This window comes from Mesoplodon densirostris, chromosome 15, assembly GCF_025265405.1.
Source record: "Mesoplodon densirostris isolate mMesDen1 chromosome 15, mMesDen1 primary haplotype, whole genome shotgun sequence".
NCBI lineage: Eukaryota > Metazoa > Chordata > Mammalia > Artiodactyla > Ziphiidae > Mesoplodon > Mesoplodon densirostris.
Window position 1 is genome coordinate 49,623,557 of NC_082675.1, and position 23,041 is coordinate 49,646,597.

Genomic DNA, 23,041 nt, shown 5'->3' on the forward strand with positions numbered 1-23,041 from the left:
TCTAGGTGGTACTCTGAATCCTCTCTCCTTGCGCACCTTGAAACAATGGTCTCTTGCCTCTTTGGAAGTTCCAGACTTTTTCCTGGACTCCCTCCTGGCTAGCTGTGGCGCATTAGCCCCCTTTAGGCTGTGTTCATGCAGCCAACCCCAGTCCTCTCCCTGGGGTCTGACCTCCGAAGCCAGAGCCTCAGCTCCCAGCCCCCACCAGCCCCAGCGGGTGAGCAGACAAGCCTCTCAGGCTGGCGAGTGCTGGTCGGCACCAACCCTCTGTCCAGGAATGTCTCCACTTTGCCCTCTGCATCCCTGTTGCTGTTCAAGCCCTCTTCCATCCTTGTCGAGGGGACTGCTAACCTTTTCTCCTTTTATACAACACCCATGTTCATTGTATTATTCACAATAGCCAAGATATGCAAACAACCTTTGTCCATCAATGGATGAACACATAATGAAGATGTGAGATATATATATATATATATACACACACACACATACATATATATGTATATATATACACATACATACATATATGTATATATATAATGGAATACTATTCAGCCCTGAGAAAGGAGGAAATAGTACAATTTGCAACAACACTGATGGAACTTGAGGGCATTATGCTAAGTGAAATAAGCCATACAGCAAAAGACAAAAACCTCATGGTATCATATGTGGAATTTAAAAAGAAAGTCAAAAATCATAGAAACAGAGAGTAGAAAAGTGGTTGCCAGGGAGGCTGCATAAAGGGTACAAACTTTCAGCTATAATATGAATAAGATCTGAAGATCTAATGCAAAACATGGTGACTACAGTTGATGACACTGTACCATATCATTGAAATTTGCTAAGAGAATAGAACTTAAATTTTTTCAGCAAAAAAAAAAAAGAGAAAGCTGACATATGTGTTAATTATCTAGATGGGAGGAATCCTCTCACCATGTATATCCAATCACCACAGTGTACACTCTAAATATCTTACAATTTTATATGTCAATTTACCTCATTAAACTGATTTTTAAAAATACAAATAAATAGACATCCTAAGTTCCAAGATTAGAAGACTTAATATTGGTATGACACCAATATTCCCCAAATTAATCTAGAGATTCAACACAATGTATATCAAAATTCCAACTCCTTTTTTTAAGAGGTACAAACCATTATGTATAAAATAAGCTACAAGGATATATTGTACAACATGGGGAATATAGCTAATATTTTATAATAACTATAAATGTATTATAACCTTGAAAAAATGTTAATCACTATATTGTACACCTGTAACTTATATAATATTATACATCAACTATACTTCAACAAAAAAATAAAAGGTTTAAAAAAAATTGGCAAGTTGATCCTAAAATTCACTGGAGATGCAAGACTCAGAAAAACTAAACCCATCTACAAAAAGGAAAGTTAGATAAGTCACTCTTCTTTATGTCAAAACATACTACAAAAGTGCAATAATCAAGACAGCATGCTACTACCATAAAGATAGACATATAGATCAATGGAGTAGAATTGAGCACTCATAAGTAAATCACACATCCACAGTCACATGGTTTTTGACAAGTGTGCCAAGACAATTAAGTAAAGCAAAGAATAGTTTTTGACAAATGGTGCTAGGACAACTGGATATGCACGTGCAAAAGACTGAATTGGATGCCTCTCTCATACCATATCCAAAATGTAACTCAAAATTAATCAATAACCTAAATGTTAGAGCTAAAGTTATATTCTTAGAAGAAAACATAGGTGCAAACCTTTATCACCCTGCTTTAGGTGACAGTTTATTAATATGACACCTACAGCATAATCAACCAAAGAAAAGAGAGATAATTTGGACTGTATCAAAACTAAAAATATTACATGTTAAAGAACACTATCAAAGAAGTGAAAATCCAAACCACAGAGTGGAAGAAAATATTTGCTCATAATATATTGGAGAAGGATATAGTTCCAGAATATATAAAGAAGTCTTAACATTTCTACAATAAACAGGCAACACAATTTTTAAAATGGGCAAAAAACTTGAATAGACATTTCCCTAGAGAAGATATATTGTACAAATGGTCAATAAGCACATGAAATGATGCTCAACATGATTAGTCATTTAGATAAATGCAAACCACAAGATGATACTATTCCATAGCCACTAGGATGACTATAACTTTTAAAAATGGGAAATAGCAAGTGTTGGTTAACATGTGGAGAATTTGGAAACCTCAAACGTTGCTGTGTGAATTTAAATAGTAAAACTATTTTGAAAACAGCTTGGCAGTTCCTAAAATAGTTAGAGTCACCATATGACCCAGGAATTCCCCTCCTGGGTATAAAACAAAGAGAATTGAATAATATGTCCACACAAAAATTTGTACACAAACGTTCACAACAGCATTATTCATGATAGCCAAAAGTAGTAACTACTCAAAGTATCAATCAACTAAAGAATGTATAAACAAAATTTGGCATATCCATACAATGGAATATTACTCATACATAAAAAGAAATGATGTACTAACTCATGCTATGACATTGTTGAACTTTGAAAACATTACACTAAGTGGAAGAAGGCTGACATAAAGGCCAGATATTGTATCATTCCATTTATATAAAATTTCCAGGATAGGCAAATCCATTGAGATAATTAAGTTGATTAGTTTTCAGGGGCTAGGAGGAGGGAGAAATGAAGAGTGAATGCTAATGGATGTGAGCAATTATTTTCAGGATGATGAATATATTCTGCAATTATGTAGTGGTGACGGTTGCACAGCCTGGTGAATATACTTAAAATCACTAAATTGTTCATGTTAAAAGGGTGAATTTTATGGTACATAAATTATATCAGTAAAATAGCAATACAAAAATACATTTGTGAATGGTTTCATATCTTCCCCAATTTATTGTAAACTGAGTGCAGAAAGAATAAAGTGTGGAAAGCAACACACCAAAATGTTTAACAGTGACAATTCTGGGGTGGTGGGATTAAGGGTAATTTTTTCAATTTAACTTCCTCTTTCTCATATTTTTAAATAATTCAATTAACCTTATAATCCTAATAAAATGAATTTGATAGAAAACAACAGACATCCATTAGCTGAAAAGCACATAACATTTAACCCACCCCTCACACTTTATTAACTCAAAATGGATCATATAATAAACATAAAATGTAAAACTATAAAATATTTTACTAGAAAACATAGGAGAATCCCATGACTAGGTAGAATTTGATCCAGGTATGCAAGGTTCGTTAATCAACTAATGTAATCCATCATGTCAACAAACTTTTAAAAAAGAAAAAAAAAGCACATGATTATATCAATAGATGCAGAAAAAGCTTTTGACAAAAACCAGTACATATTTTTTTTTTTTTGGTTTGTGTTGCATTTAATTAAAGTATGTATTTATGATACATGAATATGGTTTGTGAAAGTACACTCAAGTGATAGGAGCAGAGATGCTACATAAAAAGCATGCTGTAGAGTTTAGTCATTGTTTTACAGAGGGAATAGACACTGTGTCAGTTAACCTGGCAAGTTGAATGGAGGTTGGTCTTATAAGAGAGTTTCTGCTGTAATTATTGTTACTGGTTATCTCCCTTCACTGCAAGATAAGTTCTTTTTTTTTTTATTTTTTTTTTACAGTTCATACTTCATTTACTTATTCATTCATCCAACAAATGTTTATCAGGTTCAGTCTAGAGCCAGGTACTAAGCTGGGTGCTGGGGGTACCAAGATGAATTAGACTTGGATCTTGTCCTCGAGATGTTCATGGTCTAGTGGGGGAAATAAGGTACATCTTGATGGAAGCATCCTGGAGGGACACCTGTAGAATGTGTATGAGTTTGCAGGTGGGTAAACGCTTCTGCAACCACGAAGGGCAGAGAAGTAAGCAGCTATAGAGTGACTGTCCCCCGGGGAACCTTTGGCAATGTCTGGACACATTTTTGGTTGTCACACCTGGGAAAAGGGATGCTACAGGCATCCCAGGGGATAGAGACCAGGAATGCTGCTCAACATCCTACAATGCTTCATTCAAGATAAGTTCATACAAGGAAAGGACTATGCATATTTTCATTTTTGTGTATCTAACCTTTACCTATGCACAGTGCCTACTACTTACATACAATACGTATTTGTTGGATGAGTGAACAAATGCTTATGTAGGTCATACTAAATTTGAATAATCAGAAAGAACACTGGACTGGGAATCATCTAGTATAGACAGATCATTGGCCCTGAAGCCAAACTGGGGTTTGAACATTTCCTCATTTGTATTCTTTTTTTTTTTTTTTCTTGCGTCTCCCTCCCACCCTCCCTATCCCACCCCTCCAGGCGGTCACAAAGCACCGAGCTGATCTCCCTGTGCTATGCGGCTGCTTCCCACTAGCTATCTACCTTACGTTTGGTAGTGTATATATGTCCATGCCGCTCTTTCGCTTTGTCACAGCTTACCCTTCCCCCTCCCTACATCCTCAAGTCCATTCTCTAGTAGGTCTGTGTCTTTATTCCTGTCTTACCCCTATGTTCTTCATAACATTTTTTTTCTTAAATTCCATATATATGTGTTAGCATACAGTATTTGTCTTTCTCTTTCTGACTTACTTCACTCTGTATGACAAACTCTAGGTCTATCCACCTCATTACAAATAGCTCAATTTCATTTCTTTTTATGGCTGAGTAATATTCCATTGTATATACATGCCACATCTTCTTTACCCATTCATCCGATGATGGACACTTAGGTTGTTTCCATCTCCGGGCTATTGTAAATAGGGCTGCTATGAACATTTGGGTACATGTCTCTTTTTGAATTATGGTTTTCTCAGGGTATATGCCCAGTAGTGGGATTGCTGGGTCATATGGTAGTTCTATTTGTAGTTTTTTAAGGAACCTCCATACCGTTCTCCATAGTGGCTGTACCAATTCACATTCCCACCAGCAGTGCAAGAGTGTTCCCTTTTTTCCACACCCTCTCCAGCATTTATTGTTTCTAGATTTTTTGATGATGGCCATTCTGACTGGTGTGAGATGATATCTCATTGTAGTTTTGATTTGCATTTCTCTAATGAGTAAAGATGTTGAGCATCGTTTCATGTGTTTGTTGGCAGTCTGTATATCTTCTGTGGAGAAATGTCTATTTAGGTCTTCTGCCCATTTTTGGATTGGGTTGTTTGTGTTTTTGTTATTGAGCTGCATGAGCTGCTTATAAATTTTGGAGATTAATCCTTTGTCAGTTGCTTCATTTGCAAATATTTTCTCCCATTCTGAGGGTTGTCTTTTGGTCTTCTTTATGGTTTCCTTTGCTGTGCAAAAGCTTTTAAGTTTCATTAGGTCCCATGTGTTTATTTTTGTCTTTATTTCCATTTCTCTAGGAGGTGGGTCAAAAAGGATCTTGCTGTGATTTATGTCATAGAGTGTTCTGCCTATGTTTTCCTCTAAGAGTTTGATAGTGTCTGGCCTTACATTTAGGTCTTTAATCCATTTTGAGCTTATTTTTGTGTATGGTGTTAGGGAGTGATCTAATCTCATACTTTTACATGTCCCTATCCAGTTTTCCCAGCACCACTTATTGAAGAGACTGTCCTTTCTCCACTGTACATTCCTGCCTCCTTTATCAAAGATAAGGTGACCATATGTCCGTGGGTTTAACTCTGGGCTTTCTATCCTGTTCCATTGATCTATCTTTCTGTTTTTGTGCCAGTACCATACTGTCTTGATTACTGTAGCTTTGTAGTATAGTCTGAAGTCAGGGAGCCTGATTCCTCCAGCTCCATTTTTCGTTCTCAAGATTGCTTTGGCTATTCGGGGTCTTTTGTGTTTCCATACAAATTGTGAAATTTTTTGTTCTAGTTCTGTGAAAAATGCCAGTGGTAGTTTGATAGGGATTGCATTGAATCTGTAGATTGCTTTGGGTAGTAGAGTCATTTTCAAAATGTTGATTCTTCCAATCCAAGAACATGGTACATCTCTCCATCTATTTGTATCATCTTTAATTTCTTTCATCAGTGTCTTATAATTTTCTGCATACAGGTCTTTTGTCTCCTTAGGTAGGTTTATTCCTAGATATTTTATTCTTTTTGTTGCAATGGTAAATGGGAGTGTTTCCTTGATTTCACTTTCAGATTTTTCATCATTAGTATATAGGAATGCCAGAGATTTCTGTGCATTAATTTTGTATCCTGCTACTTTACCAAATTCATTGATTAACTCTAGTAGTTTTCTGGTAGCATCTTTAGGATTCTCTATGTATAGTATCATGTCATCTGCAAACAGTGACAGCTTTACTTCTTCTTTTCCAATTTGGATTCCTTTTATTTCCTTTTCTTCTCTGATTGCTGTGGCTAAAACTTCCAAAACTAGGTTGAATAAGAGTGGTGAGAGTGGGCAACCTTGTCTTGTTCCTGATCTTAGTGGAAATGGTTTCAGTTTTTCACCATTGAGGACGATGCTGGCTGTGGGTTTGTCATATATGGCCTTTATTATGTTGAGGAAAGTTCCCTCTATGCCTACTTTCTGCAGGGTTTTTATCATAAATGGGTGTTGAATTTTGTCAAAAGCTTTCTCTGCATCTATTGAGATGATCATATGGTTTTTCTCCTTCAATTTGTTAATATGGTGTATCACGTTGATTGATTTGCGTATATTGAAGAATCCTTGCATTCCTGGAATAAACCCAACTTGATCATGGTGTATGATCCTTTTAATGTGCTGTTGGATTCTGTTTGCTAGTATTTTGTTGAGGATGTTTGCATCTACATTCATCAGTGATATTGGCCTATAGTTTTCTTTCTTTGTGACATCCTTGTCTGGTTTTGGTATCAAGGTGATGGTGGCCTCGTAGAATGAGTTTGGGAGTGTTCCTCCCTCTGCTATATTTTGGAAGAGTTTCAGAAGGATAGGTGTTAGCTCTTCTCTAAATGCTTGATAGAATTCGCCTGTGAAGCCATCTGGTCCTGGGCTTTTATTTGTTGGAAGATTTTTAATCACAGTTTCAATTTCAGTGCTTTTGATTGGTCTGTTCATATTTTCTATTTCTTCCTGATTCAGTCTTGGCAGGTTATGCATTTCTAAGAATTTGTCCATTTCTTCCAGGTTGTCCATTTTATTGGCATAGAGTTGCTTATAGTAATCTCTCATGATCTTTTGTATTTCTGCAGTGTCAGTTGTTACTGCTCCTTTTTCATTTCTAATTCTATTGATTTGAGTCTTCTCCCTTGTTTTCTTGATGAGTCTGGCTAATGGTTTATCAATTTTGTTTATCTTCTCAAAGAACCAGCTTTTAGTTTTATTGATCTTTGCTATCGTTTCCTTCATTTCTTTTTCATTTATTTCTGATCTGATCTTTATGATTTCTTTCCTTCTGCTAACTTTCGGATGTTTTTGTTCTTTTATCTCTAATTGCTTTAGGTGCAAGGTTAGGTTGTTTATTCGAGATGTTTCCTGTTTCTTAAGGTGGGATTGTATTGCTATAAACTTCCCTCTTAGAACTGCTTTTGCTGCATCCCATAGGTTTTGGGTCGTCGTGTCTCCATTGTCATTTGTTTCTAGGTATTTTTTAATTTCCTCTTTGATTTCTTCAGTGATCACTTCGTTATTAAGTAGTGTATTGTTTAGCCTCCATGTGTTTGTATTTTTTACAGCTCTTTTCCTGTAATTGATATCTAGTCTCATAGCATTGTGGTCGGAAAAGATACTTGATACAATTTCAATGTTCTTAAATTTACCAAGGCTTGATTTGTGACCCAAGATATGATCTATCCTGGAGAATGTTCCATGAGCACTTGAGAAAAATGTGTATTCTGTTGTTTTTGAATGGAATGTCCTATAAATATCAATTAAGTCCATCTTGTTTAATGTATCATTTAAAGCTTGTGTTTCCTTATTTATTTTCATTTTGGATGATCTGTCCATTGGTGAAAGTGGGGTGTTAAAGTCCCCTAGTATGATTGTGTTACTGTCGATTTCTCCTTTTATGGCTGTTAGTATTTGCCTTATGTATTGAGGTGCTCCTATGTTGGGTGCATAAATATTTACAATTGTTATATCTTCTTCTTGGATCGATCCCTTGATCATTATGTAGTGTCCTTCTTTGTCTCTTCTAGTAGTCTTTATTTTAAAGTCTATTTTGTCTGATATGAGAATTGCTACTCCAGCTTTCTTTTGGTTTCCATTTGCATGGAATATCTTTTTCCATCCCCTTACTTTCAGTCTGTATGTGTCTCTAGGTCTGAAGTGGGTCTCTTGTAGACAGCATATATATGGGTCTTATTTTTGTATCCATTCAGCCAATCTGTATCTTTTGGTGGGAGCATTTAGTCCATTTACATTTAAGGTAATTATCGATATGTATGTTCCTGTTCCCATTTTCTTAATCGTTTTGGGTTCGTTATTGTAGGTCTTTTACTTCTGTTGTGTTTCTTGCCTAGAGAAGTTCCTTTAGCATTTGTTGTAAAGCTGGTTTGGTGGTGCTGAACTCTCTCAGCTTTTGCTTCTCTGTAAACGTTTTAATTTCTCCATCAAATCTGAATGAGATCCTTGCTGGGTAGAGTAATCTTGGTTGCAGGTTTTTCTCCTTCATCACTTTAATTATGTCCTGCCACTCCCTTCTGGCTTGTAGAGTTTCTGCTGAGAGATCAGCTGTTATCCTGATGGGGATTCCCTTGTGTGTTATTTGTTGTTTTTGCCTTGCTGCTTTTAATATGATTTCTTTGTGTTTAATTTTTGACAGTTTGATTAATATGTGTCTTGGCGTATTTCTCCTTGGATTTATTCTGTATGGGACTCTCTGTGCCTCCTGGACTTGATTAACTATTTCCTTCCCCATATTAGGGAAGTTTTCAACTATAATCTCTTCAAATATTTTCTCAGTCCCTTTCTTTTTCTCTTCTTCTTCTGGAACCCCTATAATTCGAATGTTGGTGCGTTTAATGTTGTCCCAGAGGTCTCTGAGACTGTCCTCTGTTCTTTTCATTCTTTTTTCTTTATTTTGCTCTGCATCAGTTATTTCCACTATTTTATCTTCCACCTCACCTATCCGTTCTTCTGCCTCAGTTATTCTGCTATTGATCCCATCTAGAGTGTTTTTTATTTCATGTATTGTGTTTTTAATCGATGCTTGATTCATCTTTAGTTCTTCTAGGTCCTTGTTAACTGTTTCTTGCATTTTGTCTATTCTATTTCCAAGATTTTGGATCTGGGAAATAGAATCTTGGATCATCTTTACCATCATTATTCTGAATTCTTTTTCAGGTAGACTGCCTATTACCTCTTCATTTGTTAGATCTGGTGGGTTTTTATCTTGCTCCTTCTCCTGCTGTGTGTTTTTCTGTCTTCTCATTTTGCTTATGTTACTGTGTTTGGGGTCTCCTTTTTGCAGGCTGCAGGTTCGTAGTTCCCGTTGTTTTTGGTGTCTGTCCCCAGTGGCTAAGGTTGGTTTAGTGGGTTGTGTAGGCTTCCTGGTGGAGGGGACTAGTGCCTGTGTTCTGGTGGGTGAGGCTGGATCTTGTCTTTCTGGTGGGCAGGTCCACGTTTGGTGGTGTGTTTTGGGGTGTCTGTGGACTTTTTATGATTTTAGGCCACCTCTCTGCTAATGGGTGGCGTTGTGTTCCTGTCTTGCTAGTTGCTTGGCTTAGGGTGTCCAGCACTGTAGCTTGCTGGTCGTTGAGTGAAGCTGGGTGCTGGTGTTGAGATGGAGATCCCTGGAAGATTTTCGCCGTTTGATATTATGTGGAGCTGGGAGGTCTCTTGTGGACCAGTGTCCTGAAGTTGGCTCTCCCATCTCAGAGGCACAGCACTGACTCCTGGCTCCTCAATTTGGGATGATTTGTTGTGTATTCATGTATTCCACAGATGCAGGGTACATCAAGTTGATTGTGGAGCTTTAATCCACTGCTTCTGAGGCTGCTGGGAGAGGTTTCCCTTTCTCTTCTTTGTTCTCACAGCTCCTCGGTCTCAGCTTTGGACTTGGCCCCGCCTCTGCGTGTAGGTCGCCCGAGGGCGTCTGTTCTTCGCTCAGACAGGACAGGGTTAAAGGAGCAGCCTCTTCGGGGACTCTGGCTCACTCAGGCCGGGCGGGAGGGAGGGGCACGGAGTGCGGGGCGAGCCTGCAGCGGCAGAGGTCGGCGTGACGTTGCACCAGCCCGAGGCGCGCCGTGCGTTCTCCCAGGGAAGCCGCCCCTGGATCCCGGGACCCCGGCAGTGGCGGGCTGCACAGGCTCCCGGAAGGGCGGTGTGGACAGTGACCTGCGCTCGCACACAGGCTTCTTGGCGGCGGCAGCAGCAGCCCCAGCGTCCCACGCCCGTCACTGGGCTCCGCGCTTTCAGTCGCGACTCGCGCCCGTCTGTGGAGCCCCTTTAAGCAGTGCTCTTATTCCCCTCTCCTCGCGCACCAGGAAACCAAGAGGGAAGAAAAAGTCTTTTGCCTCTTCGGCAGCTCCAGAGTTTTCCCGGACTCCCTCCCGGCTAGCTGTGGCACATTATCCCCCTTCAGGCTGAGTTCTCGCCGCCAGCCCCAGTCCTCTCCCTGCGCTCTGACCGAAGCCCGAGCCTCGGCTTCCAGCGCTGCGCGCCCCGGTGGGCGAGCAGACAAGCCTCTCGGGCTGGTGAGTGCTGCTCGGCACCGATCCTCTGTGTGGGGATCTCTTCGCTTTGCCGTACCCAGGTATGTGGGGGGTTTCTTGCCTTTTGGGAGGTCTGGGGTCTTCTGCCTGCGTTCAGTAGGTGTTCTGTAGGAGTTGTTCCACGTGTAGCTGTATTTCTGGTGTATCCATGGGCAGGAAGGTGATTTCCGCGTCTTACTCTTCCGCCATCTTACCCGGAAGTCTAAACCAGTACATATTAACGGTAAAAACTTTCAGTAAACTAGGAATAGAGAGGAGCTTTCTCAACTTGACAAAGACTATTTACAAAAAAACTGCAGCTAATGTCATATTTAATGGTGAGAAACTCAAAGCTTTCCCCCTGAGAACAAGTACAAGGTAAGGATTTTCCCCCCTCACCACTCCTTTAAACACTGTACTGGAAGTCCTTGCTAATGCTATAAAAGGTAATGAAAGATATACAGATTGGGAAGGAAGACATAAAATTGTCTTTGTTCACAGATGACATGATCATCTGTGTGGAAAATCTAAATGAATCAACAACAACAACAACAACAACAAAAACTCCTGGGATTTATAAGCAGTTATAACAAGGGTGCAGGATAAAAGGCTAAATATGCAAAAGTCAACTGATTTTCCATATACTAGCAATGAACAAGTGGACTTGAAATAAAAACAATATCATTTACAGTGGCACCAAAAAATAAAATACTTAGATATAAACCTAAAAAAATATGTACATGATCTATCCAAGGAAAACTACAAAACTCTGGTGAATAAAATCAAACAAGAACTATATAAATGGAGAGATATTCTATGTTCCTGGATAGGAAGACTCAGTATTGTCAAGATGTCAGTTTTTCCCAACTTGATCTATGGATTCAAGGCACATCCAGTCAAAATCCCAGCAAATTATTTTATGGATAGTGACAAACTGTTTTAAAGTTTGTGGGAAGAGGCAGATGACCAAGAAGAGCCAACACAACATTGAAGGAGAAAAAGAAAGTTGGAGGAATGACACTACCTGATTTCAAGACTTACTATAAAGCTGAAATAATCAAAACATTGTGCTATTGGTAAAAGAATAGACAAACAGAACAATGGAACATAATATAGATCCCAGAAATACATCCCCATAAATATACCTAACTGATCTTTGGCAAAAGGGCAAAAGTACTAAACTGGAGAACAGACAGTCTTTTTAACAAATGGTGCTGGAACAACTGGACTTTCACGTGATGAATCTAGACACAGATCATACACTCTTCACAAAAATTAATTCAAAATTGATCACAGACCTAAATGTAAAATGCAAAGCTATGAAATTCCTAGAAGAAAAACATAGGAGAAAACCTAGATGGCTTCTGGTATGATGGTGTCTTTTTAGGTACACCACCATTGGCACAATCCATGAAGGAAATAATTTATAAACTGGGCTCGATTAAAATTTAAAACTTCTTCTCTGCAAAAGAAAATATCAAGAGAATTATAAGATAAGCTACAGATTGAGAGAAAAGATTTGCAAAAGACACATCTGATACAGGACTACTATCCAAAATATATAAAGAACTCTTAAAACTCAACAATAAGAAAACCAACAACTCGATTAAATCCTGAGCCAATACCTTAACAGACACCTCATCTAAGAAGATATACTGATGGCAAACAAGCGTATGAAAAGATGCTCTGCATCGTATGTCATCAGGGAAATGCAAACTGAAACAATGAGATACAACTCTACACCTATTAGAATGGCCAAGATCAGAACAATGACAACAACAAATGCTGGCAAGGATATGGAACAACAGAAACCCTCATTCATTGCTTATAGGAATGCAAAATGGTGCAGCCATCTTGGAAGACAGTTTGGCTTTTTCTTACAGAAGTAAACATACTCTTACCTATGATCCAGCAGTAGTACTCCTTGATGTGTACCCATAGGAGTGAAAAATTATGCCCCCACAAATACACTGTGCATGGATGTTAATAGTAGATTTGTCCATAACTGCCAAAACTTGGAACCAAGCAAGCTGTCCTTCAGTAGGTGAATGAATAAATAAACTGTGGTACACCAGACAATGAAATACATTCAGCACTAAAAAGGAATGAGCTATCAAGCCATGAAAAGACATCAGGAGGGGTTAGGGAGTTTAAATGCATATTACTAAGTGAAAGAAGCCAATCTGAAAAGGCTACATACTGTATGATTCCAACCATATGACTTTCTGGAAAAGGCAAAACTATGTACACAATAAAAAGATCAGTGGATGTCAGGGGTTGGGGGAGAGAGATGAATAGAGCAGTGGAAATACTCTGCATGATATTATAATGATGGATATTTGTCATTATACATGTGTCCAAACCCACAGAATGTACAACTCCTAAGTTAAATTATGGACCTTGGGCAATTATGAGGTGTCAATGTAGGCTCATCCCTGGTAAACATTTTTTAAGGACCAAACTGGGGAGTGATACTGATAATGTGGGAGGCTATGCATGTATGGAGGTAGAGAGTAAATCTTTAAAAAGAGCATATCTGTTCAACCTTAGTTTAAGCAGAGTCCTTCAGCATGATACCAAAATATGATCCATGGAAGGAAAACTGATAAATTAGATATACCAAAATAGGAAATACCTGTTCTGTAAAAGATACGGTTTAAAATGTGTAAAGACAAGACACAGACTGGGAGAAAATATTTGCAAATCACATTTTTGACAAAATACTTGGATCTAGGATATACAGTCAACTCTCAAAAACTCAATAATAAGCAAACAAATATCCCAAATTAATAAATGAGTAATGAGCAACCTAAGTGTCCATCGACAGATGAATGGATAAAGAAGATGTGGCACATATATACAATGGAACATTATTCAGCCATAAAAAGAAAGGAAATTGAGTTATTTGTAGTGAGGTGGATGTATCTAGAGACTGTCATACAGAGTGAAATAAGTCAGAAAGAGAAAAACAAATACCATATGCTAATGCATATATATATGGAAATCAAAAAAAAAAAAAAACAGGTCTGAAGAACCTAGGGGCAGGACAGGAATAAAGATGCAGACGTAGAGAATGGTCTTGAGGACACATGGAGGGGGAAGGGTAGGCTGGGACAAAGTGAGAGACTGGCATGGACATATATAGATTACCAAATATAAAACAGATAGTGGGAAGCTGCTGCATAGCACAGGGAGATCAGCTTAGTGCTTTGTGTCCACTTAGAGGGGTGGGGTAGGGAGGGTGGGAGGGAGACGTAAGAGGGAGAGGATATGGGGATATATGTATATGTATAGCTGATTCATTTTGTTATAAAGCAGCAACTAACACACCAGTGTAAAGCAATTATACTCCAATAAAGATGTTAAAAAATTAAAAAGTAAAAAATAAATAAATGAGTAATGATCTAAACAAACACTTCATCAAAGAATATATGTGGATTCAAGGAAACATAGGAAAAGATGCTCAATACCACTACTCATTAGGACAAAGGAAAGTAAAACTACAATGAGATGCTACTACATAGCTATTAGAATAACAACAACAACAACAAAATCCTGACAACATCAAGTATTAGTTAGGAGTGGAGCAACTGGCACTCTATACTTTGCTAGCAGGAATGCAAATGGTACTGTCACTTTGGAAAACAGTTTGTCAATGTCTTATGAAAGTAAACACACATCTATCATATAACATTGCATTCCCATTCCTAGATACTTATCCAAGAAATAAAAACATATTCACACCAAAACCTGTATGCAAATGTTTACAGCAACTCTATTCAAAATCACCCAAAGTGGAAACCACTCAGATGTCCTTCAATAAAGTAAATGGATAAATTATGGTATAGTCACTCAAAGGAATAGTACTCAGAGATTTCACGGAACAAAGTATTGATTCACACACCATGGATAAGTCTCAATTTCATTTTGCTAAATGAAAGAACCAGAGCCAAAAGTCTACATGTCGTGTGATGCCACTCATATGATATCATGTAAAAGGCAAAACTACAGGGACAGGGAATGGACCAGTTGTTGCCAGGTGTAGGGGGTGGGGACAGGAGTTGTTTAAAAAGGGAAAGAATGAGGGCGTTTCAGGTGTAATGGAACCATTCTATTTTATGTTGGTGGTGGTGGTGGTTACATAACTCTATGCCTTTGTCAAAACCCAAAGAACTGCATGTCATAAAGAGAATGTTACTCTATGTGAGTAAAATATACAAATAAAAATGAATAAATAATATCTTAGAAGAAAAACAAAATAAGCAATTGGTAAAAGATGAAAAGTATTAAATAATTGTAATCACACAAAGAAACACTATCTCAATTCATATACAAGCACATAAGCTTATATATACATACTAGGCCTGGAGAGAAAAGTAATTTTTGTCTAAACATTGAACATATTAGCCCTGCCAAGGAATTTAAAGCTTCAACTGAGCTCTTCTAACTGCAAAGAGAAATTCAGAGCTAAATTTGAGTAAGTGCTGAATTGTTATGAATAAGAAAATAATTTACATTGTTACTATTATTGTTACCATGACAATGTTATAATATACAAATTATATATACAGTATATACATAAATATTATATACAATAGCACATTATAATTATGTTTCTAAGAAAGATGTATCAATAAAAAAGATAGAAGATGGGCAAGTAACCAAAAGAGGAATCAAAGAGCACTTATAAGAGGACAACTGACACTTAAGAATTGCTTGAATTACTATGACACTTCCCCCCAATAATGGTAAACTCTACAACAAAGACAGAGAACGTGGAGTGGGGCAGGTGCCACTCAAGGAAGGGACTGAGTTTCACGTTTGAGTGACATCAGTCTGATGATAAAGGAAGAGTCACTAGGGACAGAAAAAATAGCAAGAAATCTGAGAAGACAGGGATTCAGATCCAAAGGTGACATGGAAATAAAAATCCCCTCATTAATTCACAGAAATTTGTGGGAGAGCATTTGACTTTTCAAATTTTATAATGGAGGGAGGCTCAAACCAATCTCTTAGGAGAAGGGAATCTCTAGTTGGCACATGGGTTACATATGGGATATCTGGGAGCAATCAAACTGTTCACTGTCAAATAACTTACAAAAATAAACCACTAGAAATCAAGTGTTTGTATAAATCAAGAAGTGAAGAAGACATATAAGCAATAAATTGGTGAAATTGAAATTGGAGAAACCAGAAGTTAGTATTCAAAGGTAGTAAGTAGAAACTTCTGTGAAGCCTATATAGTACCCCAGATTAGAGGTTCAAAATTTTCTTACTCTCCTGTCACTCACTCTCTCACTACACTCACTCTCTATTTTGTCCCTAGTTAAGACTTTCGGTTACCTCACACCCTCCTATCTTCCCAATTATCAGTCCACTTTTCAGTTTCACTTGCCTCCTTACCCTAGGCCCCCATAGGCAACCATTAAAACACAATGTCTATCTTAAAATCTGGATAATTCTGTCAAGAGCTGTGAAGGATCTGAGATTTTCCCCTACATGCAAGCTAATTCAGCCTGCCGCAGTTTCATGGATGGTGGCAGAAGACACAAGACTCCTGCATTAGTGACAAAGGGCCACTGGCCATTATAGGAATTGTAGTAGCCAGAGTATCAACACTTGCATCAGTTCCCCAAGTTACAATACTCACAGAGCAACAAGAAAAAGGCCAGTTGTCACCTGCACACATAGTGGGATACATACAGGAAAGAAATCCCGAGCTCAGGGAAACTGAATCTTTTATAATGGGTAGTAAGTCAGCCTAGATCTCGCCCTGGAGGAAGATACCATCTTTATTATACTGAACAGTCAGCAAACCCACCCTTTTCCCCAAGGGGAGACATTATCTTTTTTGTCCAAGCCTGTCCACTCTACAAATATACTTTGAAGACAGTTCCAAACAAAGGCAGTCAGTGCCTCTACTCACAAGATATGCAGAAATGCTAGCAGCCTTCCAACAGTCCCCAAATTTTCTCTCTTGGTTTTGGGGTCTTATATTTACTCTAGAAATTTATTAAATCACACCCTACAGCATCCTTTATGAAAAAGAATTTCAGGTGGTCCTCACAGACACTCAATTTTATCATTTTCACCTTTTGTCTATATTATAGCTGTCTGATTGCTCACCTCTGATTCGCAGAGAACCAATGATAATCTGCAAAGGATGTCCTCTAAGCCCTTACCACATAACTGGCCCTAACTGGACCAAAGTCCCTCTTCCCAAGAAATTGAACTTGAAACAAAAGACTGAGGTAGCCAACACGGTGCCATGTGCAAACTGAAGACACAGAAGATAACTAGCAAAGTCTTACTTTCTAAAAAATGTAATCTTTAGAGAGCAGAATGGAACAGTCATGCAGTGGGAAGCATTTCCAAGCCACCAGGCAATCCCACAAAGGGGAAGAAAAACAAGCTTTCTTGCTCCAATGAGGCCCAGCTCTATTATCTTCGACTGTGCTCCATGATAACTTCTTGTTTCCCGTGAAGTTCCCTACAATACCCCCAAGTAGTTTTACATTTTCTTTAACTTTTTAGGGTAGGTTTATAGTCTGTACCTATCAATTCTTGAATAACCCTTAAATACAATTTACCTTCCTAAGATCATCAAGCCACTCAAATCATGGCCCAATCTCCTTCTTCACTAAGGAGATAAAGGTAATTGTCATGAGCTCCTCTTATTCTACCTCAAAAGACTTATAATATCATCTATATCTAGAACATATACATGATAGCAATTTTTACTTTACACTGTATGCCTAATATGATGTGACAACCAGCAGTCCTTTGATCAAAGAAAGTATTTTCCCCTTTGTGTTAAATAGGCTTATAACTAGCTTTACAACATTATCAGAAATAAGCATGTTTGTTTTGGCAAAGATATCTTCAGCTCTGAAAAATGTCACTTTACTTTTAGAATCTTTTTAGCCTTTCATGACAAAAACTGATTCATTTTATTACGAAAAGTGTTATTTAACTCTTTCCCTGAAAGACAGTTTTGACTGCTTTACAAAGAGATCGCTATGCTTTCTTTTTTGGAAATTTAAGCGAAAACTTTCATGTCAAGCATTGTTTGATAGTTTCATTATTGCCAATGTGCCAGGGAAAGAGGGTAAGTAGATACACAGTCAAAATCCAATTTTCAGATGTTCATCATCATATTTCCTATGTAACTCTTCTTTTTGGGCTGCTTGGTGGAAATAATACACTTGTAAATCCACTTATTCTCTCTTCTGTTTACTTTACTGTGAGTTACATTAGTCTCATACTTTGACAAATCATCTTATTTCTCTGGTCCACTTTTGTGAATTTGGGATATAACTCAATAAAATAATATGCAAATTTCACAAATATAAGCAATAGCATGAAAGCACCTGACCTTCTCCTTGCTAACCGAATGTTAGCAAAGACCAAGTGAGCAATATTTCCTTCACAGTACCTGAACAACCAAGGATATAATAGTCATGAACCATTACAGAGAATGTAATTGAGAATGTATTGAGAAAGTAATCTGATGATGATATCATAATTAATCCTGCATTTCATATTTATTAAAGCTATTTCAAGCAATGTTTCATCCTTTTTCCCCTCTGGCACAGCTAAACTTCCTGTGGACCACTTGATACTCAGCCAGGTCATAAAGTAGGTCAAAGATTTTGCTTTGAGAAACACTCATCTGTTAGCTACCTGAAGGCAAAGATTTTCACCCGTTCCTTTGACTACCACACACCTAGACTGGCAGAGAACTAATATATGCCTAATAAAAGGTCACAGTCCTTAAATGTGAATATTTCAAATTTTGTCCTTTCACTTCCTTTGCCTTAACATCCTTTTGACTCCAAGGAGACAACTTTTGTAAGCATGACTTTTCAATCCAGTTTGGCCTCTCTGAATTTCTAATCCTTATTGCTACTTCCCTGCTGGAAAATTTCCACTTATGTGGTAAAAATCATCAAGTTTAATATTCCCAAAATAAACTCATTGCTATGTACTACATAACATAAAAAGCGCCTCACATTTCCCCCTGCCACTTGTCACATTATTCCATTAGTAATCCAGGCTCACCTTCTCAGCTTTTTATTTCCTCTTTCTCCCATATCTACTGTCAATATTAAAGCCTTATTATCCTTTTAAAATGTTTATTTTATTTATAGTTATGTTTAAATTACAACTGTAATATGGACTTATTTGAACAGCTAATACAATCCAAAGCTGCATAATAAAATAGTTGATAGTTCAACCCCAGCATCCATGTCCTACCTCTTTAACACAATCAGGGTTTCAAGACTGTTATGGCACAATGACTATTGATACCTAATTGATACCCAAATTCATGCCAAGCCTCTTTCCAGTTCTACTGCAACTACCATAACTCAGGTCTGCTCTATCAAAATGACCATTTTTCATGTTTGAGTCTTTCCACTTCGTCCATAATCCATTCTGCTCACTTCCACCATATAGATCTTAAGATCATGTTCTATTTTGCCACTCTCTAACAAAAAAAAAAAAAAAAAAAAAAAAAACACAGCCAGTTGAATAAAGTCTAAACTCCTTATTTTAACATTCAAGGATCTTCTATAGTTGCCAAGGCATAAAATAACAAAAATTTCGATTAGGAATTAAGTGAACAAACTTATCCATTACTAATTGTGTTATCCTAGGATAACACAATTAGTAATGTGTAGGATTACACATTCTATTCTAAGTCTCCTTCTTTCTCTATAGAATGAAAAATGAGTATATCAAACAAACATTCTAGTTAACTTTAAAATTATACAAGTCTATCTTTCAAATCTTAGCTTTCATTATTCCACTAAGTGTTCTCTACTTTTCAGTCCAATGAAACTACAGTTGATCCTTGAACATGGGTTTGAACTGTGTGGGTCCACTTACAGGTGAAAGTTTTCAATAAATATGCAAAAATGTACATGTACAACATAGTGTGCAAAACTTTTACTGAAGCAGATAGCCTATCCTTACAAAAACATAGGGTGAGTGACATTTAATATAAAGTTAATAATGTGCTAGTTTTCTGTTTCATAACTTTGCTTTCAAAGAATTACATTACTATATGGTATGCTTCTCTCTCGTAATTGGAGAAACTTCATATCAGCCTATCATCACAGGTAAGGGATTTTTTTTAATGTAATGATGTTTCCAATACTGTATTATGAATATGACTGAAACATTGTATGCTATACAAATTGATAATGATTCATTCATTAGTGTACAGGATAGGCTACTGTGAAGCAATCATATGTATTACACTAGGCTACCATAAAACAATCATAGTTCTGCCCCTTCATTACCAACGCATGAATCATTATACCTGTAAAGAAATATCAGTTTCTTTTTCACATTATCTTTTCATTTTTGATGTCTACTGTTAGTAATATGTATAACATCTAGTGTTGTATCTTGTGGATACTACTGATGTAGGTACTGATAGGTGATTCATCTTATAAACAGAGGAAATAAACCTAGGTTATGGATAAATATGATACAGTACTGTAAGTGTATTTTCTCTTCCTTATGATTTTCTTAACACTTTCTTTTCTCTAGCTCACTTTATTGTAAGAGTACAGTATACAATACATATAACACACAAAATATGCCTTAACCAACTGCTTATTTTATCAGTAAGACCTCCAGTCAACAGTAGGTTACTAGTAGTTAAGTTCTGGGGGAGTCAAAGATTTTCAACTGCATGGGGTCAAGTGCCCCAAATCCCCGCATTGTTAAGGGTCAACTATATGTGCCATTTGCTAGTACTACAACTGCCAGAGATTTTGCCCTTGCCATTCCTCTCTGTGAGCAATACTGAACTCTTACCCTTAATAAAATAGTATCTATACATCATGGTAACATTTTTCAGAAAAATTTTCCTTAACCAGGAAAGAATTATCTTCTATAAATCCCCAAAGCACGTGAATTTTGCTTCTAAACTGCATACTTTTTTAATATAGATTTTTTTAAAGTACTTTATAGTTTAAAACAGGTTTAGGTTCACAGCAAAATTGCGTGGAAGATACAGAGATTTCCCATATACTCCCTGACCCTGCACGTGCACAGCTTCACCCACTATCAACATCGCCCACCAGAGTGGGACATTTGCTACAATCGATGAAACTACTTTGTCACCCAGAGTTCATAGTTTACATCAGGGTTCACTCTTGATGTTGTACACTCTATGGGTTTAGACAAATGTATAGTGACATATACTTATCATTACAGTGTAATACAAAACAGTCTCAATGCCCCAAGAATCTTCTGTGCTCCACCTATTCATCCCTCCCTCCTCTATAACCTGTAGAAACCATTCATCATTTACTGTCTCCATAATTTTGCATTTTCCAGAATGTTGCTGGAATCATACATTATGTAGCTTTTTCAGTTTGGCTTCTTTCACTTAGGATTGTGCATTTAAGTTTCCTCCAGGTCATTTCATAACCTGACAGCTCATTTCTCTATAGAGATGAATAATATTCCATTGTCAGGGCGTACAACAGTTTATTTACCATTCACCTGCTGAAGTATAGCTTGATGGCTTCCAAGTCTGGGAATTATGTATAAACTGTTATAAACATCCATGTGCAGGTTTTTGTGTGGACATAAATTTTCAACTAATTTGGGTAAATACCAAAGTTTACAATTGATGTGTTGAAGGGCAAGAGAATGCTTAGTTTTGTAAGAAACTGCCAAACTGTCTTCCAACGTGGCTGTACAGTTTTGCTTTCCCACCAACAATGAATGAGAGTTTCTGTTGCTCCATATACTTGTCAGTATTTGGTACTGTCAGTGTTTTGGATTTATTCCATTCTAGGAGTGTGTAGTAGTATCTCATTATTGTTCTCATTTGCAATTCCTTAATAACAGATGATGTTGAGTATTATAACTATTTTTGTACACATTATATCTCCATTTTAATTATGGACTTCTTAAGGGTAGCCAAAGTTATTTATCTTTTTGTCATCTACTGAATGTAACATAATGCCTTAAAATAATTAATGAATAAATGTTAGGATTTTAGTGAAGAATTAAAAAAAAATATAAAGGATTGTCTCAGTTAATTAGAAGGATGAATGCAGTCTCCCAGGTGTCTAAGTTATAAGGCCAGAGTTAGTCATTGCTAGAATTGTAGTAATTTTCTATATTTGCAAATATTTATGTGTATATTATTTGTTCACAGATGGTATTCTTTCTTGTAATGAAATAGATCTGTAGGTCCAAGGTACATGACCTTAATGTACTACTCTTGGTGCTTTGTTTGTTTGCATAGACTGAGAGAGATTAACAGGAAAATGAGCTATACTTCCAATATGTTAACTCCTATCCAGGACCTCCCAAAACCTTCAGTAATGGCAATCTAACATTCAAAGTTAATTCAGCAAAGATCTATCATTTACTATATACTGGGCACTATTCTACAACAAGTTAACATGCTGTGAGCAAAAGCAAACAGTTTCTATTAATGATAAAGCTGATTACAGTAAAGTTAATGATAAAGCAAATGTAAAGATATACATTTCAGCTTTTCCCCCTATATCTAATAAAATATTTCAAGATCATATGCCATTCAGTATATTTTAAATCAATGTTATTTTAGTTTAGAAATAAATAAATCTGAAAAGAATAAGGTTAAAACCCTTTAAACTAAGTTCAAAATATTTACTTTATATCTATTCTTCATTTGCAAAATAAATATGTATATTTTAATTTCCTTATGGCTATGAGACAGTTGAATCTAGAAGACTCATTTTGACATTTGGACTTGAAGATGCATTTTTAACCATCTTTTTGCTTTTTGCTATGACTTCATCAGGTTTCCCATCCAAACTATATAATGGAATTTTTTTTTAAGTTAAAAGAAATTATATATATATATGTTCCACTGCATACAGATAGTATCCAAATGAATTTCAACCTCTCTGTTTTGGCAGAAATTCAGACTTATAAACAGCAGGCTTCCGTCTGGAATTATAGTCTATATAAAGAGGGAAAACAGATTGATATTCATTCACCATAGTTTACAAGAGCTGAGAATGCTTATCTCTTGATAAGGATGGCTGGAGGCCATCTGTAACAGATCACATGCAAATAAAAGTTTGGAATGTAAATTAATCTCTTAAAATACAATGCAACTGGAAAGTGATATATATGATATACATCCAATGCTCTTCTATAAATAATTGTCAAATAATTATAAATTCAGTAAAATTCTATTATGTGTAGATATTTAATATTTGTATGAATGAGTGTGCTGTCCTTTATATATGAAGTTAAAATTATCCAGTCACCATGAGTTAAATGTACGCTTTGAATTGTTGGTAGGATTTATTATCAGTCTATAGTGAGTCACAGTCTTTTAATCCTCTTTATGGTGTATACTCATAAACTGGCTGGAATGGGTCAAGGAAAGAGTTCATAGATAGTGTTAATATACA

At 36.8% G+C, this 23,041-nt stretch overlaps 1 protein-coding gene and 1 pseudogene across 6 annotated transcripts in view; both read right to left on the reverse strand.

The window, feature by feature from the left end:
* Positions 1–23,041, reverse strand: part of NOL4 (nucleolar protein 4) — a 406,054-nt gene that overhangs the window by 339,386 nt on the left and 43,627 nt on the right. The gene's annotated exons all lie outside the window — the stretch shown is intronic.
* Positions 316–373, reverse strand: LOC132503323 (U6atac minor spliceosomal RNA; annotated as a pseudogene).